The sequence below is a fragment of the Hypanus sabinus genome, chromosome 8, assembly GCF_030144855.1.
Source record: "Hypanus sabinus isolate sHypSab1 chromosome 8, sHypSab1.hap1, whole genome shotgun sequence".
In the NCBI taxonomy this organism is placed as follows: domain Eukaryota; kingdom Metazoa; phylum Chordata; class Chondrichthyes; order Myliobatiformes; family Dasyatidae; genus Hypanus; species Hypanus sabinus.
In genome coordinates, this window is record NC_082713.1 from 62225037 (window position 1) to 62251617 (window position 26581).

Below are 26581 nucleotides of genomic sequence, written 5' to 3' on the forward strand. Positions count from 1 at the left end.
TTGGGTTGCTAGCACTTTAAAGCCAGTCACTTTGAGCAGATGTGGCTTATCGGCTGTGGTTGGCTGCTCGTCTAGGAGAAGGAAAACTGATCTCAAACCTCCGCTGACTTATGGCTATACTTAGTCATGGAGAAGCTTTCAAGGGTAAACCTTGAGGTAAAATCCAGAGCTGGAGTCCCTAAGGCAGTCCTACATTAAGTTCAACACTGACTGACAGCCCCTGTGAAGCTGCTGTTGCCAAACTGTATGGGTCTCTACCATTCCTTTGGATTCATCAGCTATGTGGAGAAAGGGAATTTGCTGCATGGGAAAAAGTATGCTCTCCATAACCATACTGCCCTGGCTTACGTCTCACGTAGACAGCTATGAGGCAATATCCACGGTCGACTCTGACCAATGAAGAGCCTCAATGGATATTTGTGTCAACGGACTGCCTCACCTCATTGATGTTTTTTGCATTTTAAATATAATTTCAAATGTCATCCTTTTTTATACAGTTCCTTTATTCTGGAACTTGAACAAGGATCTTTGTTAATGCAAGGAATGCAATTATCAGACTTGTGCTTGAAGGCCAAGGATTGCTAGGAATAGGAAACTGAGAGCGAGTGCAGAGTTTGCCCATTTGATATCCTTTTGAAGGACCATTGGAACAGGCAATCAATAAAGGAAAAAATTAGCCCCATTTGGGTATTGATTGTGCCTGTTTTATCTGTGCAGTGTTAAAATATTGCTGGATCTATGTTTTTCATTTTTTTGCTGTAGTTTTTAAAATAAAAATTTCCAGTATGTTGATGCTGTAACTTACAGTAAATCCAGATTACACACATTCCTGTACATAGATTGTCATAAGTTAAATAATGCCAAATTCTGTGCCTTGTATACCATATAAAATGACAAATTATGGGAATTAAACTTCATTGCCTGAGAGTATGTGATACACTTTAATAAAAATAAGACCAGTGTGAATTCATCAATAGAGAAAGAGATATATTAATAATATTGCAGCAGTAATTTCTGATATATTTTTTGCCCAAAAACGAGAAATAGTTTGGAAAGCACTATTTATGGATAATGTTACTAAATTGTTTTATTGGTATAGAACCTTAATTCCAAAGCAAATACTTTGATTTTTTTTAATGTAACTATATACAACTTACTGGTTTCTAGAAGTTGTTATTATCTCACTTTCCAATATTGTATTGAAGTGTGAGGTTAGTAGGCAAGTAGGTGACTCCAACTCCAGCTAGAGTGAGCTAAGCTTCAGTAGACTGTCATTCAAACCAGTTTGCTGGATCAGGACTACGAACAGAAGAGTAATAAGAGTGGAAACCGTGTGAGTTATTTTTTCTTCCCTCCCTCTCCAGCCCAGTGTCATTGAGGCAAACCAAAAATTAGTTAATTTTGCTATTGCATGAGAACATCTTGCATTTATATAGCACCTTTTGTGATATCTCAAAATGACAGGTCAATTTATTGGTATTGAACGGTGGTCAATGTTGTAATGGAAAGGAAACAGTTATAGTTGCAATAGGGCTTATAAACAAACCAGATACTCGATATTTAAGGTGTTTATTCATGGTAAGTTATTACTTGGAACACCGGGAACACTCACCTGCTCTTGTCTTTTGCTACTCTGATAAATGAGGGGCAATGATTTTTCAGAGATAATGAGGACAAAATGCTTATAACATTAACAATTTTTAAATGTGCATTCACGATCAGAAATTATCACGTGATCTGGGAATTATTAAGCTTATGTTTCCTTCACAATTCTTCAGAACTATGCTTCAGCACAGTGGAACGTTGCAAAGTCACAAATGCAGAGTGAAAACTAGCCCCTTTGGTCCACGGAGTCAACAATAAACACCCAATGTACTCTAATTTCATCCAAGATCCATCTTATTCTCCACATTCCCACCAACTCCTCCCAGAGTTCAATTAACCTCTAAATCTGCACATTTTTGGAATGCTGGAGGAAACCTGTCTGGTCACAGGGGGAACATGCAAACTGCACCCTTGCCGTGCTGGTGATGTGACCAGTGTTGACCTAGGTTGTTGGAACTTTATGGCAGTGGTTCCCCTAATTGTGTTACTCTGTCACCTGGTTGTTACTGCTGACGTAACGAACTGTGAACAGAGTTGTGAGGTACCATAGTGAAAATCTTGGGTTGGGTGCTGCTCAGAGCCCAAATCAAAGGTTACAGGTCACAGTTTGGTTGGTGTGGTGTTTAGTATCATTGTAGTGAGGATGAAGGAAGTTGTCCAAAGGATAAAGTACAGAATACCACTCTATTACTTTGTTAAATTTCAATAACAGATTCACAAAAAAGTATATCAGCAATGATACTGCTAGATGTGTGAAATTGCATATTGATTACTGTATATACTAGTATTTGACAATTAAGTTCTCGATAATAGGCTATGGAATATCCATTATGGGATAAATACACTGTCACCTACATGGCTTTTTCCTGATGTAGTGATGCACATCTCAATTTACCATTCATTTTTCAGTGTTTATGTGGACAGCTTTATTTGAGTTATACTGTATTTTTCCTAAAAGTTGAAACGCTCCTGTTTCCCTTCGTAGAAATCAACCATTTCCTCATTGACTGTTCTGTTATATAAACATTCATATAATCGCCATGCTTGCTTTATAACCATGAACTTTTAGTCCTACAGGTTTTGTCATACTCATGTTCCCCCGACCTTGAACACCTAACAATCAAATGCCAAATGTTCTATTTGCCAAGAGAGTTCTCCAATGTGATCCTGACTGCAGTTTACATATCACTAGCAGCCAATTATAATCAAGTGCTTGAGATACTGCATGATATTGTCACCAAACTAAAAAACAGTTCATATCATAGTCAGGGATTTGAAACAGCTTTATTTGAAGAAATCTCTGTCCAAATACCATTAACATATAACCTGTCACACCAGAGGTCCTAACACAATAAATCACTGCTATACTAAGATAAGGAAAGCCTACTATTCCAGGCCCGGACTACATTTCAGGAAATCGGATCACTTCGCTCTCCTCCTACTTGAATGCAGGAGAGGCTAAAGGGCAAAGTTCCAAGAGTTAAGTACAACAAATACGTGGTCATGAGAGGCTGAAGAAAAACAATGAAATTACTTTGAGTCAGTGGACTGGGCCGTGTTCAGGGACTCATCTGTGGATCTGAATGAATATAACACAATTGTCATGGACTTTATACAAACAGTCGTGGATGAGGGTGTCCCCAGAAAATCATTCACAGGTTTCCCAAAACAGAAGCCCTGGATGAACCATACGATCCCCAATATGCTGAGGGCCAGATCAGAGGCATTCAAGTGTGGCAACCAAGAAGGTTACAAGAGGTCCAGGTATGATCTCTGGAAAGCCATCTCATGGACAAAGTGGCAATTCCAGACTAAACTTGAATCAATGAGGATGCTTGACAGCTATAGCAGGGCTTGAGTGGTATCACCTCTTATAAAGTAAAATCAGGAGACATGAGTTAGAACATGGCTTTGCGTCCAGATGAGCTCAATGCATTCCATGCTTGCTTTGGTTGTCAAAACATGGTGGAACCATCACAAACTCCCACAGCTCCCGATGATCCTGTGGTTTCAGTCTCTGAGGCTGATGTGAGGCATTTCTTCAGGACGGTGAAATCATGGAAAGCATTTGGCCCAGATGGGATCCCTGGCTAAGTGCTAAAGACTTGTGCCGCTGAACTGGCTAGAGTGTTCACTGCAATCCTTACCCTTTGCCTTCAGCAGTCTGAGGTACCGCCTTCTTCAATCAGGCATCAATTATAGCAGTGTCTTAGAAGAACTTGGTAGCCTGCCTCAATGACTGTCATCCAGTAGCACTTACATTCACAGTGATGAAGTGTTTTGAGAGGTTGGTGATGAAGCATATCAATTCCAGACTGATAAGCGACTTGGTCCATTTTGCCAATAGGTCCATGGTAGATGTCATTTCATTGGCTCTTCAGTCAACCCTGGAACATCTGGACAAATTTGTATTCATCAGGCTACTCTTTATTGATTATAGTGTGACATTTGATCGAACCCTCAAAACTAATCAATAAGCTACAAGACCTTGGTTTCAATACTTCTTGTGCAATTGGATCCTCGATTTCTTCATATGCCAAACCCAGTCAGTTTGGATTGGCAACATCTCCACAATCTCTATCAGCACAGGTGCATAGTAAAGATGTGTGCACAGTCCCCTTCTCTACTCACTTTACACTTGTGACTGTGTGACTAAGCTCAGCTCCAATGCCACGTTTAAGTTTGCTGACAACACCACTCTTACAGGCTAAATCAAAGGGGGTGACAAATCAGCATATAGGAAGGAGATTGAAAATCTGGCTGAGTGGTGCCACAAGAACAACCTCTCATTCAATGCCAGCAAGATTATGGAGATGGTTTGTGGGGGGAGGAAACCACAGGTCTATGAGCAAGTCCTCATCAGGAGATCAGAGATGGAGAGGGTCCGCCTCTGATCTCCCCATGTGTGGTGAAGAGTATATTGACCGGCTGCATCACAGCCTGCTGTGAAAACACCGATGTCCTTGACAGAAAGTCTTCCAAAATGCCACAGATATAGCCCAGCTCATCATAGGTAAAGTCCAAAATACCGTTGAGCACATCTACATGAAGCGTTGTTGCAGGAAAGCATCATCCATCATCAAGGACCCCCACTACCCAGGTCATGATCTTTTCTTGCTACTGCCATCAGGAAGATGGAACAAGAACCTCAGGACTCACACTACCAGATTCAGGAAAGGTTATTACCACTCAAGCATCAGGCTCTTGAACCAGAGGTGATTTCTTTAGAGAACTTCACTTGCTCCTCAACTGGACTGTTTCCACAACCTATGGAATCAATTTCAATGACCCTTCATCTCATGTTCTCAATATTTATTGTTTATTAATTAGCTTATTATTATTTCTTCTTTTCCTTCTTTTTGTCTTTGCACATTTGTTGTATTTTGCACACTGGTTGTCTGCCCTGTTGGTGTGGTCTTTCATTGATTCTGTTACGGAGTTTTGATATATTGAGTACGCCCAGAAGCAAATAAATCTCTGGGTTTTACATGGTGACCTATCTCATAATAAATTTACCTTGAACTTTAAATTTTAATTATCTAAGTCCCTTTTGAAGTACTGGTAATGTTTTTGCCTCAATCATCCTTTCTGATTTGCAGAGCTTCTCTCAGTAGAAACATTTTTCTCTAAAATTCCTCAGTCTCTCCATATACCATCAAATGTATGCTCCCTAATTACTGACTTCTCTGCCTGGAGAATTAAATCTTGCCTATACTTTCCATTTAAGCCTCTCATATTTCGAACCATCTTTGTCCAATTTCTCCTTAGCCTCATTTGTTCTAGCCTAGTCAGTTTTCCATATAAAGGATCATAGATTTATTATTGGCATCAAAAAGGCCATACAACCAGTCACAACTCTGCCTTGTCTTTGTAGAATAATCTCATCAGTCCCATTTACTTGTGCTTCCCCTGAGCTCTGCAAATTGCTCTCACTCAATGTTTTTTGAAGGCAGTGATTGATCCTGTTTTCATCATCCCTAAAGGTAGTAATTTTTTATAACTGAAATTCACCTGCCTTGGGAAATTTATCATGTTTCTTTTACATACTGTCTCCATTCTTGGTGCATCTTTCACTGATGTAGTAATCTGAGCTTTACTTAATATTCTTAACTGTGGCCTAAAGAATAAAGTTGGAACATGACCTCCCTGCTCTTCCTATCATGAGCTGAAGCATGGAATATATCACATATGTGGTATTTTGGTGTCAACAAGAATGTTCATTGGGCTATCAGTGGCATGATTACAGATGTGAAAGCTTATTTAAGAGAGGATTTTTCTTCTTTGCAAATTCCAATAGCTGAATAGTATTGCTGCCGCCCATGAATGCAACACATTCCTTTTCAAATTTATATATTTCAGTTATTATATACCATGTTGTAGTGTATGACTTTTTGACTCATATTAACCAGGTGGCATTGAATATTTGGGTAAAGTTTTCCACATTTTTGTACCTCTACAGTGATCCCCTTCTGACGATTTGGTTTTGTGTGAAGTTTTTATTGTTTTTTTGTGGAGCTTGTAAGATGCGTTTCACAGCCCAATATTCTGTTGAAGTTCATTACTCAGATTTCAGACATCAATACAGAAAAGTACATGAGCAATATACTGTTCATAAATTGGTTACTGGCTGGCTCACAGTTTGTGAAGAATCATTAATAAAGGCACATATACTGCATATAAACTGCTTGAATTCTGCAGTCATTAAAAAAAAATCTGAAGGAATATCAAAGGAGTGAAAATAATTAATTGTCTACAAGCCTAACACAATTTTGAGGAGGCTTGTGTTTTATTTATATAATTGACTCTGGAGTAATTTTGAAAAGGAATATGATTCTTACAGACGTTGCAGAATACTTTTATTCAATTGACAAAAGTAATTACTTGTCAATTGTCACAAGCTCTTCATTAATATTAAAAGCAGGATTGACATTTGATAGATACACTTAAGATATTATCACTCCCACTCCAGAAATATGTAGTGACAGTTTTAAAGATATGTGAGGAGTTAACTCCAATGTCCTTGGAAACTAACTTTTGACTTTTACAATGTTACATGCTGAGGAGGAAAGAGAAATCGAAGCACCATGTGTGACATATGCCCTCACTGGAGTGCATCCTGTGAGTACCTAGGGTAAAGCATAAGTGCAAGTAGTATATTTAGCTCTGATAAATACCCTTGAGTTTAAATATATAAATACAGCACTGTATAAATCTCAGCATGACACAAGTTCAAGCACGAAATTAATGTGATCAGACCATCAGATGGGTATCCAGATCTACTTGTGTGAATGTAAAATTATACTGAAATCTGATCACTTTTAATGTCTCCATTGCAAGGGATGTTGGTAGTAGTATATTCTCAAAGCTTTTGGTTTGATACAAGAACATAGAAATTACTGTCAATAATGTGCAAACACATTCATATCAAATTCCATAAGCTCCTATTACATGCAAGGGACTCATCTATTTAAATTAAATGGTTTAATAAGTAGAGACAATAGGACACAAAAAGAAAAATGGTTCATTCATTGTCATCACAGGGAGTTATCTGCACTTGAGCTTCTTCAGTGCCCAGAGCTCTTCCTAAGCCCATCTTTGTCTAGCCTTTTGCTACATTATAAACATTTAGCAGCAATTGGTGTCTGGTGCACTTCTCTCTAAGGAGACCCATTATATGCTCTTTACTTTACTGTACAGTGCCAACAGCAAATTTGGAAATCATTGGAAATAGTGCCTTTATACTGAAATAAATAAGTCATGTAAGCAACTGCATTATACATACAACAAACAGAACAAGGGCTGAAGAAAATCCAAAAGGACCTCCCTATGAGCATTTCTCCTCTACCTCCTGAAGCTGGCTATTATATACTGGAGCTCAACCATTTACTTCAAATGAGTTAAAAACCAAAGTGACGCTTCCATGGACGTTGCTCACCATGCCAAGATGTTGCAGGAAGTCCCCAACTTTCTTTTGACTAGCCTTCTATACTTTTTCAGTAATTGACATCTTATACTGTTTCTGATATTCCTTCTAAAGAGGAAACTATTTGTCTTTTCATTATCTAACACTGACTGACAGAATCTGAGAACTGTTAGCAAGAATGCACATTCTACAATGGTTTGCCTTACAGGAAGGTATTAAGTCAACAGTCTACATAATTCTGACTTCCTAACTCAAGCCTAGTAAGTGTGTTGGTACTGTGCTAAAATTCTTATGATGACTGTGGACACATAGTAGAATTAACCTTAGTTGCTAGTAGAGAGTTAAATGTGGTGAAACAGCCTGCTCATGCATATTAGGTTAGCTCAGAAATGAGGAATGAACTGGTTGATAACTGCCTTTGTAACCATATTCCAATGAGTAAATGCTTCTGCAGCACAGTAGAAGACAAGACCTAGAAAGCTGATGTGTCATAAAAGAAAGAGCTTCATGTTACCAGAATATGACGGTTCCTGGTTTGTAAAGGTAATTGGAAACAATCTTAGAGCATTGTAATTGAACAGATTCATATAAAGAAGACTCCTTGGACAATGGATTTAAAGTAAACCTCCTAAACCCTACCCTTTTCAGCTGTTTCCTCCATTATTTTGGGCCATTCAATTTCCCACAGAAGTTTGGTAACAACTTAGAGACCAGCCCAGCATTAGCAACTACCTCTCTTCCCCATTTACTTCAACTATCTCCAGCACTGTAGAAATCGATGGACCCCAGTCTTAGAATAAGAAGAAAAATGATTCTGAGTCACACTCTATGTTTTAGAGACTGCATTTTGTTAATGTAGATCAATTAGGTCAACTAACTCACAACAGTTTCTCTGTAATTAGAAAACAATAATCTGTTGGATCTGCTGATGACTCAGTATTTCAGCAGAATGAAATGTTATTATAGCAATTATCGCTTTGCTATTTTTGAATTTTGCTGTCTACTTTTTTTTATACTGAAACATTGACTACACATTAATAAAACCACTTTATAAGCAGTAAAACACTTGAGACATCTTGTGCATGTGAAATGGGATATGTAAATGGCAGACATTCTGTCCCTTGTATCTGAGCTACATAGATCAAAAAAATCCCAGGTTTGTGGTGACTGAAATGACGTCTAGCTGATTTCTTCTAGAACATTTCTTTCAGAACTTTACGATTAAGGAAAAAGGTCCACACACATAATCTCTGTTCAGCTAACTACAGATCGAACTATGCTTCTGCAGATAAAACATGAGAAGAGGGTTGACAGTATGGAGCCTCATGGATGAACAGTCCACCAATGTTCACAGTTAAAAAGCTGTTTGGGTAAGATTCTGGGTCGAAACAAAATGGACTGGGCCAGATCACATTGATGGTTCTGCGTGCTAGCTCCACAATATGGATAAGTCTGTTTTGGAATTTTGCCCCAAGACGCTACAGTATAGATGGATGGAACAAGCTGGAGGTCAAATGTCGATGTATTTCTGAAGTGCTTAGCTGTGATGATCATAAGGTTATGGCAAGAATCATATCAGCCAGTTTCTTTTTCAAAGGAGGAAAACCAGGTATTCCTAAAAGTGGCAAAATGTAATGTACAGCTGCATTACAGGTTAACTTGCATATTAAACAACAAAAGTAAAACACAATCTCAAAACCAATGGAGATTAAATGAGTAGGTTAAAGCTCTGCACATATGATAGGGAATGACAGTGGTCAATTAAACAGCTGACAATGAGGAGGTTCAAAGAATATTCCAATTCTCAACAATAAAGTGGCTCAGAATCTGGGTGTGTTGACAAATTTTGAAGCATGAATGACCATGTTCATTCAGAAGTGCTGAATGGATGATCCATCTCATTGCCCTCCTGAAATAAGACCATAAAGCATAGGAACAGAATTAGGCCATTTGGCTCATTGAAGTCTAATCTGCCATTCGATCATGGTTGATATATTTTCCCTCTCAACCCTATTATGCTGCCTTAGATACCCTTTCAAATAAAGTAACTATCAATGTCTACTTTAAATATCCCCAATGACGTGGCCTCCACAGCCTTCTGTGGCAATAAATTCCACAGATTCTTCATTCTCCGGCTGAAGAAATTCCTCCTCATCGCTGTTCTAAAGGGATGTCCTTTTATACAGAGGTTGTGTCCTCTGGTTTTGATTTTCCCACTTTTTAAACATTGTTTTCAAGTCCACACCATCCAGACCTATCAATATTTAGTAGATTTCAATGAGATCCCCTTTCATTCTTCTAAATTTCAGCAAGTATAGGCCCAGAATCATCAAACATTCCTCATTCCTGGGATCTTTCTAGTAAACTCCTCTGAACCTTCACCAATCCCAGCACATTGTTTCTTAGGTATGTGTCCAAAACTACTCTCAATGCTCTAAATGCGGTCTAACCAATGTTACAAAGTCTCAGCAATACATCCTTTTGTTTACACTCTAGTCCTTTTGAAATAAATGCTAACATTGCATTTGCTTTCTTTACTACTGACTCAACCAACAAGCTAATCTTAATGGTCCCAAGTTCCTATGTATCTGCAAATTCTTAATCTGCTCCCCATTTAAAAGTTAGTCTATGCCTTTATTCCTTCTTCCAAAGTGTATGACCAGATATTTCCCTACACTGTATCCCAGTTGACCAACATCACAAAAGCCAGTCTCTGTTTAATTTTGTTCATATTGTGTGAGGTCATATAATATCTGAGAATGCGAGAATCAGCAAAGACTACAGGACCAACTGTAGTACCAAAGATTTGAATTCCAGTACCATTTGTACCTCAGATCTTAACTCTTCCAGTACATATAGACCACTGGCATCAATCCAATAAAATAATGCTGGTATGGGCTGCTTGGAAGAAAATAGGACAAATCCAGTCTGGATAAGTACCTCCCAATCACTCTATTCCCAATCATCAGGAAACAGGTAGAAGCAATTGCTAACTGTGTTGTCAAGTGCTGCTAATGTAATGATAACCCATTTACTGATGTCCTGTTTGGGTTTTGAAAGGATCAGTTAGCTCCAGCCTAATCTCAGCCTTGGATCAAACATGCATCAAAGAGGTAAATGCTAAAGCTGAAGTAAGGGTGATTGACCTTACTATCAAGGCAGCAATTGTTTGAATGTAACATCATGGTACCTTCATAAAATTGGTCAATAAGCATTGGATGGGAATAAATAATTCAGAGGTTGAAGCCACACCTCAGACAAAATAAGTTAATTATTAAAATGTCTCTCTGGCTTTTTCTCTCTTCCTTGTCAATCCTGATGAAGAGTCCCAACCTGAAGCATTGAATGCTTATTCCCCTCCATAGATGCTAACTGAGCTGCTGAGTTCCCTCAGCAATTTGTGTGTTGTTCACATGATAGCATCTTCATCACTGACCTTTCTGTCATAAATCCAGGTTCATACTGTTCACGGATGGTTACACAAAGTTCAATTCTTGTCACAAAAATATGGCAAATGAAGCAGCAGGTGCCTGCTTTCAGAAAGACCCAAACAGCCAACTTCATCAACTTTGCCTCTACTTCCACCCTTACTGGTCCATTTCTGACACCTCCTTCTTCTTGATCTCTCTGTCTGTGTCTCTGGAGACAGTTTATCCACTGAAATCTATTATAAAGCCACTATACCTTTTCCCACCCTGTCACACATAAAAATGACATCCCCTTCTCTCTATTTCTCTGTCTCCACTGCATTTTTCATTCCAGAATTAATTAAATGCCTATCTTCTTCAAAGAAAGGTGCTTCCCTTCCTCCATCATCAACACTGCCCTGACCTGCATCTCTTCCATTTTACACTTGTCTGCCCTCACCCCAACCATCTGCCACCCCACCAGGGGTAGGTTACTCTTGTCCTTACCTACCATCCCACCAGCCTCCACATCCAGCACATAATTCTCTGTAACTTCCACCATCTCCAATGGGATACACAACGAAGTACATCTTTTTATCCCCTCGACTTTCTACTTCCTGCAGGGATTTTTCCATATGTGACACCCTTGTCCTTCTTCCCTCCCCACTAAAGTCACTCCTGGTACTTATCCTTGCAAGCAGAACAAGTGCTACACCTGCTCCTACACCTCCTCCCTTATTACCATTCACACCCCCAAACAGTTTTTCCATGTGAGGTAATGCTTCACCTGTGAGTCTGTTGGGGTGATCTATTGTATCCTGTGCACATGGTGTGGCCTCCTGTTGGTGAGACCTGGTGTAGATTCATAGATTGGGAGACTGCTTTGCCAAGCACCTACGCTCCATCTGCCAGAAAAAGTTGGATCTCCCAGTGGCCACCCATTTCAATTCTAACCCCCATTCCCATTGCAACATGTCAGTCCATGGTCTCCTCTACTGCTGTGATGAGACCACACTCAGGTTGGAGGAGCAAATCCTTATATTCTATCTGGGTAGCCTTCAACCTGATGGCATGAAGATCAATTTCTTGAACTTCCGGTAATGGCCTCCCCACCCTCTCCTTCACCATTCCCCATCCCCATTTCTCTCTCTCTCTCTCTCTCTCTCTCTCTCCCTCCCTCCCCCCCCCCCCTTACCTGGCCGTCGTCTCCCTCTAATACTCTTACCCCTTCCTTTTCTTCCATGGCCTTCTGTTCTCTCCTATCATATTTCCTCTTCTCTAGCCCTGTATCTCTTTCACCTATTGGCTTCTCAGCTCTTCAGATCACCTATCACATACCACCTTGTACTTCTTCCTCCCCATCCCCCCAACTTCTTACTCTGACTTACCTATTTTTTTCAGTCCTGATGAAAGATCATGGCCCAAAATGTAGACTGTTTACTCTTTTCCATAGATGCTGCATGGCCTGCTGAGTTCCTGCAGCATTTTGTGTGTGTTACGTTGATTTCCAGCATCTGCAGATTTTCTATTGTTAGCATTCAGGTATGGGTTAATAGGTGGCAAGTAATATTCAGACCAGAAAAGTGCCTGACAATGAGCATCTCTAACAAGAGAGAGTCGTACTAACTATTACTGAGTCTATGGTCAACGTCAAGCTCAAAGCCTACAAGAAACTCAACTAGACTGGTCATATGTTTTCACTATTTACAAGAGAAGATCAGAATTAACTTAATTTATTTTGAATGGCTCACTTCCTGGCACACAAGAACTTCCCATCATCTACTAGGGACAAGACAGGAACATATTGGGATAGTTTTTCCAAGCCTGGATGAATGTAGCATTTTCATCATCACCATCCAGGCAAAGCCATGCATCACATGGACTCTCCATTTCCCACCTTTAATATTCATTCCCTCCACTGATGAACACCGCCTACCATTTATATTGCCTCCAAAATTCCCTGGAGTTAATTATCCGGTCTACTCCAGCAGCACTTCCCAAACTCATCATCTCTACCATCCATGCCTGGCAACACTATCACCTCCAGGTTTCACTCCAAGGCCATCATTTTCTCCAGGGCAAATAGGGACTGTCATTAAATGCTGGCCTTGCCAACAATGACCTCACCCTGATAAATACTATGTTTTGAGATAATATTTGTAGTTTGGGAAGAAACAATGCCTGAATTATAGTAACTGGACCCAATTTGCATCCCTGCATGATGTTTATACTCTAAGTGGTTATTAAAGGCCAGGAGAATTATATGGTTTAAATCATCCAGTTTAATAAAACAAGTGTTTCTAGCCATTGGTTTCAAATTCTGAAGAACTAATTCAGCTCACACTTAATTTTTCTTTTTTATTCTCTAGTAGAATCTAGAATTATAACAAGCTCTCATTCCAACTTGCTAATGTTATCTTATTATAAAAATTATTGATGTAATAAGTATGCATTAAAAGGAGTCACACTGCTATAAGTGTGAGGAACTATAATAGAACCTACTGATGAACCACCCACCAATGCTCACAGGTAGAGGACTCCCTGCAAAAGTGAAAATTAATGATTAAATTTAAAAACAATAACTCTCCACCATTTTTTCCCTGAAGACAGGCTTATTAAGGGAACAGTATCTAGCTGTTCATTTATAGATCCCTGTGTAAGCCCAGTTATAGTATGTCCTTCACCTATAAGAAGGGAGTTGCAATTCTTTTTTAATTGCTCAATGTTCTGACTCGGGGCGATTAAGGTCACAGTGATTATTCTTACTCCCACCAATGCCCTTCATAACATATCTAACTCAGCACAAAGCAAGCTTCAAGTTGGAAACTTGGTCCTGATGGTTCAGTATTCACATTGTGCTGTAATAGTTGATGAGCCATAGTCATCATTAATTTGAAATAATGATGGAAATCTTCTCCAGTCCAATAATGCTAATTATTCCTTTAAGTGGCCAGATTTCCAGGCATTTGCTGATAGCTGAACAGTCACACACCTTCCTTCCCTGCTCCCTCAGGGGAACATAAGAAATAGACACTGGAGTAATTCATTTGACCTCTTTTGTCTGCTCTGATATACATCAAATTATGGCAGGTCTTTTACCCTCGCCCTACTTTACTGCATAAGCAGCTATATCCTTATATTACATTAATATACCGTATAAAAATCTTTCAATCTCTGCTTTGAAGATACTCAACAATTGTAGCTCCGTAAATTACTTTGGTGGAGAATTCAAGAAGACTTACCACTCGTTGGGTGGAATAACATTTCCTGAATAGATAACTAAAGTCACCTTTACCTGGGGAAGCATCAGTTCCTCCTGCTCCCTGTCAGACCTGTAAAAATCCCATGTTTCAATGAAATTAGCCCTCATCCTAACCTCCAAAGACTGTAGGTCCACTAGGCCTAAGCATGGTTCATTTGACAAACTCACAATCCCCTGAAGCAGATGGTGAGTCATCACTACAATCCATGTATTGCAGATATATGTTTTGTAAGGATAAGCAAATAAATCTGAGCTTTTATTCCCATTCATTTATCTGGTACTATCTTTTCAATTAATGTTAATTTCTGAGTTTGACATTCACACTAGACATGTAGTCCTACAATACTTCAGAGAGGTTTACCATGTCTTCTTTCACAAAGACAGAACAAACAAAAAATGTTCAACTGCCAGACTGGATATACAAGATGACTAGGACATGCAGCTCATGCACTGCAAGGAGAGCATTGTCGATGTGGTGCATGTTTCGGTACTGATCAGGGAGCAAAAGCCACTTCAGCAACATGGTAGATGGTGGAGCAAGTTTCAGCTCCCATTGAGACACTGGCCAAGTCCACCGGGGTGCTGCTGTAATCCATCTGTGTCTAGCTTGAGCATATCATGTTAATGGAGAATCAGGTGTTGCTGCAGGCAGCTGAATTCGATGGGATTGTCAGGGATCAATAGAATTGCAGTCTGCATCCAACGGATCTCTGCCCGCTTGGTCCTGTGAGAAGCTTGTTGGCGTTGCAGAGTTTGTACATCTATCTTTCTTTGGAATGTTAGGGTTATTCTTCTCACCATAGGGACCAAGCCAGCTCTCCTAAACAGCCTCCTTCCTGGGTAAAATGTAGCAGACAGCCCTCACTGGGCAAGACTTGCTCGTGTGGATCCAGTGCAGATGCTGGTTTCCTCTGCATTAAAAAGGCAGCCTTCTAGAATAAGCCACATGTGCAATGCTAGAATGGAGCAACTTAGTAGAGGGTAAGCACTATAAAAGAGCAACAAGGCTAATAAAGTATGTTCTTAATTCTGCAGTGAGTTTCCTTCATATATGTCTGTTGGCTTTGTTCTAAATATGACTTATTATGTTGAGGTATTAAGTAGTTTTAATTTAATTTTCTTGCAGGAAGAAAATAATTTGCTCTGCAAATATGAGACATATTAAAATGTCATACAGCACAGCCTCAATTACAATCCAGAGCATCAGATTCAGTCCTCGCACCATGAAGTAAAATGACTGATCATTGAACCTTGGGTCTCAGGCATTTTTTCCTCATAACTAAAGAAAAGACACATCTCAGCTTTGTGCTTTGTGTCCATTAAGTGGGGAGGCAATAAAATACAAGAAAATGCAGATGAAGAGTTTCTGAAATGAAATAGAAATTTCTAGGAAAATATCAGCAATTCAGGAAACATCTGTGTAATAAGAAACAATAAATATTTCTGTAAACCTTTCATCAAAATCCAGTTGAATGTAGGTGCCAATCTGTTAAATATGCTCAGTGGAAATGCATGTTTTTATATATTGGCTGTGACTCTCACCTCTGGACACAATCGGGGACTCCAATTGTTTGCACAATAATCATTCAGTGTATGTATATTAAAGCAGCCTTTGCAACATTATGAATAAAGATGGTGATACATTGATACACAGCTCATATAGCATGAGAGCTCTCACTTCACTTGCAGAGCCCTTACTCATTGGAAGCAATATTGATATCAAAGTTCCAAAGTTCTAAAATAAAGGGGATAGAGGTTAGGAGGTGTTTGTGTGCAGGTGGAGCCACATGGAGCAGAGAAGAGAGTTCAATGATTAGAAGTTCAAAGTAAATTTGTTATCAAAGTACATATTCTCTATGTTACTATATACTACTTTGAGATTAATTTTCTTGCAGGCATTTACAGAGAAAAATAAATATAATAGGGTTTTACAAAAAACTATACAAAAACAAAGACTGACAGACAACCAATGTGCAAAAGAAGACAAGCTATGCAAATGAATAAAATACTGAGAACATGAGTTGCAAAGAATACTTAAAGTGAATCTGTTGATCGCAGAATCATTTCATAGTAGTGGCGATTGAAGTTATCCATGCCAGTTCAAGAGCCTGATGGTTATAGAGTAATATTTGTTCCTGAGTCTAATGGTATGGGGCTTCTGTCCAATAGTAGTAGTGAGAAGAGGGCATGACCTGGGTGGTGGGGGTCTCCGACAATGCTCCATGTAAATGTATTCAAATGATGGGGACTGTTTTGACTGTGAATGACTGGGCTAGATCCACCGTGTTCTGTAGTTTTTTCTGTTCATGATCATTAGTATTTCTATACCAAACCACGATGCAACCATTTTCTCCAATGTGCATCTGTAGAAACATGTTAAAAATTTTGGTGACATACCAAATGTAAGCAAACAGGTGCTGTCGTGCCTTCTTTATGAAGACACTAATATGCTGATATGTTAATGCCAAGGACTTTAAAACTGCCGACCCCTATGATGGATATTCACTATCCAGGGCCAAGGGGCCTTTCTTTTTTTCCAAGCTTAGCTTTCTAAACACAGCAGCTGACACTTTTAAAGATCAGTTTGAGTAAGTTAAACTTCCAACTAAAATTCTCGGTTTGGTTTATTGTCATTAATGAGAACCAATCTTCAATTCTTAATGTAAATGGCAAACAATAATCAATCTGAACTTAAAAAGACAGCCTTGCAAGCAAGCATTGTCTATAGAACAGACTTGCTAGCCCACAGCACATAACTGCTGAGCAGCTGCAATGTAAGACAATAGGTTATTTAATTGGACTTGTTTCAAACTAGATATTGCTGTCTAAGTTGAATACCAGATTGATATTCTCACTTTGCACATCAAATAGCTGATCTGTTAATAGTTGGAAGGTTTGTATATCAAAGATTTAGCTTCACAACATTAATTAGGATCTCTGTCTCCAAAACCTGTTAAAAGTTATCTGAAATATTATCATGTGTGTTAAGTCACCCAAGTGGCAGAGAAACCACATAAATGAAGAGAACAGTCAGGTGTATTAGGAATAGTCCGGGAACACCAAGAAGAATGACAGAAACATAGGGTGAACTGGAAACCATTCCTCTGTCTTCAACTTCCGCGCTGGTGGACTGGTTTGTATGCAACTCATAGGTCTTTTTAGTTTTTCAGAATAGTACCTCTGTTTTGGAAATCCTTGTGTTTTAGAAATGGTTTGTAATTTGGATTTTTTTAATAGAAAGTCTCTGTGAGTTTTTAAGTATGTTTTAAAAGTGTTGTTTGAATTTATACATGTATCACTAAAATTAAATGAACTGTGTTTACAAAACTGTTAGCTGGAAGTATTTCATTCTGGGTGGGGAGGGAGGGGAGCCTTCTACTCAAATCGTCAGTATTGGCAGCGAAACTCACCTTTGAGAATAAACAGGAAAGTTAGCTTATCTTTGAAGATTGAATAGCTACAGTATTGTGAGGGAACTTTTAGCTACCTCTTTCAGCTAAGGATTAAGTTCTTCAATTGAGTTTAGAATTTCACAGACAGCAAACCCAAAACCATCACACACTCTTCACCTCTGTTCCCCTAATGAAGACTGGCTTGTGGACCTCTGGCTTCTTCCTCCAATAATTGATAATCAGCTCTATGATTTTTTTCTGATATTGAGTGAGACATTGTTGTTGTGGCACCATTCTACCAGATTTTCAATTTCCCTACTATATGACAATTTGTCACCATCTTTGATTTGGCCAAAGCAATGGTGTTGGCAGAAAACTCAAATGCAATAGTGGAGCTGTACTTAGCCACATAATCATAAGTATAAAGTGAGTAGAGCAGGGGGCAGAGCACACAGCCCTGTGCTGTACCTTTGCTGTTGGTGAATGTGAAAGAGATGGTGTTTGCTATATGGGCTAACTGGTGTCCATCAGTTAGAGACGATGGTCATATCCTTAGGATCCTTACAAAATAGTTTTGCTTGTGACTTACCATGCTGGAGGTGCCTTCACATTAGAAATTTCATTAAAGGACTGTGTTTAAAGGTTAATCTGCTAAATGCGAAGTTTTGTTCTCATATTTGCCTCCCTTGGAGCACAATATAATTGCGGTTATTTTCAGGCTACACAAATATTCATGAGCATCTGAAATGGGAGGCAAATATTTCACTCAATCTTAGAACCATCTATTGATATATAGTTATTGTATAATTGAAAGAATCAGTGATTGCCTATCCTGCTTAAACATCACTTTTCGTATTATTGAGAATTGTGAGCTCTCTTCAGGTCACATCTTATTGGCTACCAGTTTACTTCTGAAATTGACCCCGACCACATGTCAATTGAGCCTGTTGACTGTAAGCCTATTTGTGCAATCTGGATTATCAAAATCTCTGAGTCGCTAAATGGAAGGAGTTGTTTCCCATGGGACAGTTGACCTTGTAGGAGGAGTGATCTTAAAACCAGCACGTATGAAGTGATCAGGCTAAAATGACACAACCTGGTTTATTGTTCATGAAAATGATTCCATGATTGAGTGACTTGTCATATGAAGAGCATCTGATGGCTCTGGGTATGTATTCACTGGAATTCGGAAGAATGAGGGGTGACCAAATTGAGACCTATCAAAAAGTGAAAGGCCTTGATAGAATGGATATGCCGTTTCCTATGGAGGGAGAGGCTAAGACCAGAGAACAAAACCTCAGAATACATGGGCGTCCTTTTAGAACTGAGATGAGGCGGAGTTTCTTTAGCCAGAAGGTGGTGAATCTGCGGAATTGATTGCCACATACAGCTATGGAGGTCAAGTCTTTATGTATATTTAAGACAGAGTTTGATAGATTCTTGATTAGTCTGGGCATGAAGGGACACGGGGAGAAGGCAGGAGATTGGGGCTGAGAGGAAAATTGGATAAGGCATGATTAAAGGGTGGAGCCTTTCCTCAGTGAGCCAAATGGCTGAATTCTGCTCCTATATCTTATAGCCTTAAGGTCTTATTTTAAATAGCCATTTCAGCAAGAACCCTATTGAATAGCCACCATTACTGCATAATACTGAGTAAAAAGGTAGTATCCATCATCAAGGACGCCCTTTCCCCATCTCCCAGGACATGCTCTTTTCTTGTTTTACCATCAAAGTGAAGCTACAGGAGCCTGAAGACACACACTCAACATTTTAGGACAGCTTCTTTCCCTCCACAATTGGACTCCTGAATAGACAATGAACCAACCCATGTAAAATACCTTACTATTTTGCTTTCTTTTTGCAGTACTTATTTTGTTTAATTTACAAATAATTAATATACATTTAATTAATATATTTAATTTATATAATATGTTATATATTAGAAATAAGTACTGCAATATATATATTTATAGTATATTATTTATTATAATTTAAAGTAATTTGTTGCTTTGCACTATATTGCTGCTGCAAAACAAACATTTCACAGCTTATGTCAGTAATATTAACCTGATTCTATACTAATTCTGAATTAAATAACATTTTAATATACTTATTTTGTTTCATTATTCCTTTCTTGTATGTTTGTGTATTTTGCCAACACAGTGATTTCACATCCATAGGGAGAGTTTGCACACTGGAACAGATAAATCTTGAATGCAGGTAATTAGCAATTCTGGAGCTTCAGTAGCTGGTGTTCAATTGGTTCACTATGAAGAATGGTTCACTTTGAAATTTATCAATAACTAAAGATCTCTGTAGTAGCAGTCACTGGCCAGGTGGGCTGGACCATCAGGGAATAGGTACAGGAGCCTGAAGATGCATAGTCAATGTTTTAGGAACAACTTTTTTCTGTCCACCATCAGATTTCATACAGTGCATGACCCATGAACACTACCTCACTATTACTCTTTTGCATTATTGATGCATTTTATTGTAATTTATAGTAATCTTTTAATGTCTTGTACTGTACTTTGGCCCAGAAAATGTCAAATTTCACAACACAATGTGTGCCAGTGGTAATACATCTGATTCTTTACTGATTGTCATACATTGTCAATGAGACAGTCTCAACAGTAGGTTCAGATGGGGCCTCATATGTGTACCATCTTCTAGTCTAGTCTTCGCTGACACATGTGGATGCTGTTGATGGTGCTCCAATCATCTTTGTCATCCACTTCTTCTTCCTTATCCTCCTCACCCTCTTTCTCCTCCATAGTTCTCTATGCTTCTTGCTGCATCTCCTCTTGATGTAACCTTCAGTTATTTCTCCTGGAGTGTAAAAGATCACAGTACTGATGTGAGTGGTGAACTGTGAGATATGAATAGATCAGTTACCTTAAATAACTTTGAAGCATAGGACTTTGACAGTGATACTGATTTGTCCAGCTTTGTAATCCCAAGCATGAGCTATAGTTAAGATGACGGAACGTTGCGCATCTCTCGGAAGACTGCTTTGGTAAAACATAGCCCCTTGTGTATTGCTCCTTAGAGAAGTCAAGATAGAAGCTTAGATTCTGGCAGGGACACTGAAATACAGCTGGAGCAGTGAGCATTCTGTATGTCCTCCTGAAGGATCCTTTTCCATGACTGAAGCCCCATTAATGCTTCATCAATTCCAAGATTCAGGTCAAGCCAAGTCAAGTATGTTGTTGCTTTAAAAAAATAGATCTTTAGTCATATAGTGGTGGAAAAGGTGGTGCAATCTAGTTGAATTTCTAGGACTATGTTCCTACAGCAACTCAACAGTGTGAAGCATTAGCAAATTACAAAGCAGAACTGGCAGATAATAGAATCTATGACAGCAATAATGAACATCCTAATATGCTCATATTTCTGATGGAAACGGGGTTTACCACCTGAAGTGCATGCCTTTGAGCTAAAATGTTGGTGCCAGGGATCCTATATAGCATCTAGATCGGTTACCGTTGATCATAGCAGAGTGAGCAGGTAATCAAACCCGCATATTTCGAGTAAGGAGGGGAAATTTTTCTTCAGACGGTAGCACTTAGATGCAGGCCGAGGTACTGACTGGCTGTTGTGCTCAATTCATGTACATTGTTACATTTAAGTCAATTGCAATGTCTGATACAGTGGCTAGATACTGTAGTGATCAAAGATAAATCACTGCCCCCACCCCCACACTCTGCAAAATTATTATGCAAACTATGTTTAGATCAACAAAAAAGAAATATTGGTGCCTTTTATTTCCATCCACAAAGAGTGAACTCTTTCAATTTCCTGGGTGGTCAAGGATCTCTGAGGATCTAACCTGGTCCCAACATTTTGATGCAGAAGGCAAGACAGCGGCTATATTCCATTAGGAGCTTGAGAAGAATTGGTTTGTCAACTAAAGCACTTGAGAGCTTCTACAGATGTACTGTGCAGAATATTTTGTGACAGGCTGCATCACTTTCTGGTATTGGTGGGTGGGGGGGGGGGGGGTGTCTATCGAACAGGATCGAAAGAAACCCCAGAAAGTTGTAAAACTAGTCAGCTCCATCTAGGATATTAACATCTGTAGTATCGAAGATATCTTCAAGAAAGGCTGTGTCCATTATTAAGGACCCCAGTCACCCAGGACATGCCCTCCTCTCATTAAATCCTCAGGAATTCTCATCAGGAAGGAGGTACAGAAGCCAGAAGGCACACACTCAGTGAATCAGTAACAGGTTCTTTTCCCTGCCATCTGATTACTGCATTGGAGATTTAATCCATGAAAAGGAGTTCACTTTTTTATTATTTCTGTTTTTGCGGTATTTTTAATTTAACTATTTTGTGTGTGTGTATATATATATATATATATACACACACACACACACACACTGCAATTGATTTACTTATTTATTTTTTTCTATATTATTATGTATTGCTGAGATTTTTACTCATGTATGTGAAGGATGTAAGAAATAAACTCAATTCAATATTGCACTGTACTGCTGTTGCTAAGTTAAGAAATTTCATGAAATATGCCAGTAATATTAAACAATTCTAATTCTGATCCAATCTGCAAAAATTAGATTCTTAGACCCTCTGTCTCCTATTACTAACTAAACTTTTTAACTTTTTGGAAAAGTGTGGAGCTCTCTCTGTAATTTACCTTAGTAACAAATTGCTGTAGTTACAAAGCTACATTTCTCACACATAGATAGGAAACAGACTGAAATTTAAATGCAGCCTTTGTCATTAATAATTCAGGTTTATAACGTGTGTGGTACAATAGCCAATGTGTCATTAATGTTTGATTTTTTTAAAATTTGTATGATTTAGTGATGTGCAGGCTTTGCATTCATAACAAGTATTTAAAACCATAAAAGGAACTTCAGCAATCCAGCTTCCAAAACGAGCACTTTTGCCTGTTTATTTTAACAAGTGTAACTAGATGCAATACATGAAGATATTTTCATACAAGCAGTACCCAGGCCAAAGCGTAGATTGTGTGGTAATTAAACTCTTTGGAACCAGTTACTGTTAATTCTATACTGTTTTATTGTTGCTGGCTCCATAGCCTGGCATTCTGTGCTATTATCCAATCACACACCAAGGTCTCAGCGGACAGGGAATATAATTGCCTTTCAGTTTGAACTACAGTAAGAGATGAATGACCAGAGTTTTATGTGTAAAGACCCAAGGATGCAGAGGTCACATTCAGTCAGCTAATTGGGAGAATAAGCATTCCAGTATATCTCATGTGCTGTATAAATACATTCACTCTATTGTACAGCCGTGGCGGAAAATTGACAACTGTAGCTGGACTGACAGCAGCTGATACTTCAGTGTGTGATCCAGGGATTTGAAAAAGAATTGTCCAGAATAAAGTGGCTAATGTTTAAACAAAGCTGATACTTCAATGTGTGATCCAGGGATTTGAAAATTATCTGTCCAAAATAGTGGCTAATGTTTGAGCAGAATATTCTTGCTGTATCCACCAATAAATGTTAATTGGAAATACGATTTTATCACATGTGGTGTGCATCTCCATCTAATACAAGCATTGGGCTGTTGGTGTTGGCTTAAATATGGGTTACATGACCATTTATTTCTCAAAAGAACTGAAAAACTAATATAATGAGTTTATCTGGGGATTTGGCTCCCTCCTTTTTTGATGACTTGAAAACAGTGTAGGTAATCTCTTAACCTTCACATGCCATGGTAGTCAGCACCTGGAAATGAAGCAGAACAGATTGGTAAGGGAATACAGGAATCTGCTCACTGAGTAAGGCAGTTTCATTAAAGAGCGGTAGAGAAAATGGCTGCTTGAGTGCAATTTAAATTGTCTTACAAAAAACCTTTTGTACCCTGTGCACATTTCATAAATGCCAAACTGTTTGTTTTGTGAAAGTACATTGTTCTTGCTGCAGAAGCGATTGATTCCTATTAACCTTAGTGTATGCAGGTTATTTTTCTCCTGTGACAAGTCGAGCTGGTGATTTTCAACCTTCAGAATGCTAAAAAGACATTTCTGCATTCAGCTATTAATAAAAAAAACATTTATTTTCCATTTTTTTCCACCACCTTTCATAAATGCATTGCTTCCAGATGGTGTTAGTTGCCTCCGGCACATTATTCAAGATATTGTTTGCTAGTCCAGCTTTTGAGTGGTGACATATTATTGACTGTTCCATGTATGCATCCAAACAAATCCTTTCTGATAGGAGATATTGAACAACATTTAAGAGTAAGAAACTTGGCTGATTTCTCTTATCAGTAACTGACCGTGAGAAATCTTAAATGGCTTTCTTTTGGGCCATTGCATGAACATTGGAAAACTGAAATGGAAGACAAATAGTTCACTTAGATCTTGTCCTATTCTTAAATTCTCCTTCCTACAGAATTATTATTGTTGATTATTATGATAGTTGTAAGATCGAGCATTTGACCATTACAAGACCATAAGATATAGGACAGAGTTAGGCCACTTGGCCCAATGAGTCAGCTCCGCCATTTTATTATGGCTGATATATTTCCCTCTCCAATCTCCTGCCTTCTCCCCATATGCCTTCATGCCCCGACTAATCAAGAATTTATCAACCTCTGCTTAAAATATACCCAGCGACTTGACCTCCACAACCACCTGGGACAATGAATTCCACAGATTAACCACCTCTGGCTAAAGAAATTCCTCCTCATTTCTGTTCTAACAGGATGTACCTCTATTCTGAGGCTGTGTCCCCTGATCTTAGACTTCCCACCATAGGAAACATCCTCGCCACATCCACTCTATTGAGGAGTGACAATTGTAATTTCCTAGTCCTCCAGAAGCATGCCAAAATCCATTTATTCTTGAAAGATTCTTACCAATACCTCCAACAATCTCTACACCCACCTCTTTCAGAATACTGGGACTCTATTTGATACAAATGATCTATCTGCTTTTAGACCTTTCAGTTTCCCAAGTACAATCTTCCTAGTAATGGCAACTTCAGTCGTTTCTGCTCCTTGACACTCTCGAACTTCTGGAATACTACTGGTGTCTTGCACAGTGAAGACTGATGCTAAGTACTTATTCATTTCGTCTGCCATTTTTTTGTCCTCCAGCATCAATCTCCAGTGTTCTGATGTCTACTCTCAGCTCTCTCTTACATTTTATATATCTGAGGATACTTTTGATATCATTTGCTAGCTTACATTTGTATTCCGTCTTTTCCTTCTTTATGACATTTTTAGTTGCCTTCTGTTGGTTTTTCAAGGCCACATTTTCTAACTTCCTGCTAATTTTTGCTTTATTATATGCCCTCTCTTCGGCTTTTATATTGTCTTTGACTTTTCTTGTCAGCCACAGTTGAACTATTTTTCCATTGGAGTATTTCTTTGTTTTTCTAACCTGTACCTTCCTTTTTCCCAGAAAATCAAGCCATTATGTTTTTCTGTCATCCCTTCCAGCATTGCCTTCTAATTTACATTGACCAACTCCTCTCTCATACCACTGTAATTTCCTTTACTCCACTGAAATACTGCTATGGCAGACTTTATTTCTCCCTATAAAATTTCAAGTTGAACTCAATCATTGTGATCACTGGCTCCTAAGGGTTCCCTTACCTTAAGCTCCCTAATCGTTTCTGCATTATTACATAACACACAATAACAGTATAGCTGTTGCCTAGTAGGCTCAACACCAAACTGCTCAAAAAAGTGATCTCATAGATATTTAACAAATTCACTCTCTTCAGATCCATTACCAACCTTATTTTCCAAATCTACCTGCATGTCAGAATCTCCTTTAACCATTGTAACAATGCCCTTTTGACATGGCTTTTCTATTTCCCATTATAATCTGTAGTCCACATTTCATCTACTGGTTAGAGGCCATCAGAGTCCTTTTACCCTTGCAGTTTCTTAACTCAACCCACAAGGATTCAACATCTTCTGATCCTATGTCACATCTTTTTAAAGATTTGATACCATTCTTTACCAGCAGAATCATGCCATCCCATCTGCCTACCTTTCTACCTTTCTACCAATGCAATCTGTAACTTTGAACATTCAGCTCCCTACTACAACTATCCTTCTGCCACCATTTAGTCATGGCCACAACATCATACCTAACAATCTTTAAAAGTGCAAAAAGATCATCCACCTTATTTCTTGTATTCCATGCATGAGATATAACACTTTGAGTGCTGTATTTGCTACCCTTTTTGATTCTGCAGCCGTAATGCACTGATAGTCACCCTGCTGGCTGTAATTTTGTCCCATCATCTGCATGTCCTTCCTGCCAGTCTGACTGCATGCTATCTTTGTGTTTTTTTTAACCATCCATCCTATCTTGAGTAACTTCACTCGAGTTCCCATCGCTCTGCCACATTAGGTTAAACCCACCCCATCAACTCCAACAAACCTGCCCACAAGAATATTGGTCCCCTTCGGTCATACCTCCCCCAGAAGAGATCCCAATGATCCACCAACCTGAAGCCCTGGCCCCTGCACCAGTTTCTGAGCCACATATTTATCTGACAAATCATCCTGTTTCTATCCTCACTGGTGCATGGCAAAGGCAGCATTCCAGAAATTACTAACCTGGAGGTCCTGCTTCTTGTTTTTCTTTCCTATGTAATTGGTACCAGTATATACCAAGACATCAGACTGCTCTTCTCCCCCCACCTCCAAAATGCTGTAGATGTGGCCCTGGCACCTAGGAGGCAACATACCATCTGGTTGTCCCATTCACGTCCACAGAATCTCTTGTCTGTTCCTCTGACTACTGATTCCCTTTACATCCAACTCCTCTCTTCTCCCTCTTTCCTTTCTACACCATGCTCGGTGATAGTAACCTGATCCCTGCACCATTCCCTGGGAGGTCACCCCTGACAATAGTATCCAAAACAGTATGCTTATTATTGAGGGGATGGCCACCGTAATGCTCTGTGTTAACTACCTATTCATCCTCTCATTCCTTCTCTTGACAGCCATCTTGCTACTCGCCTCCTGCAACTTA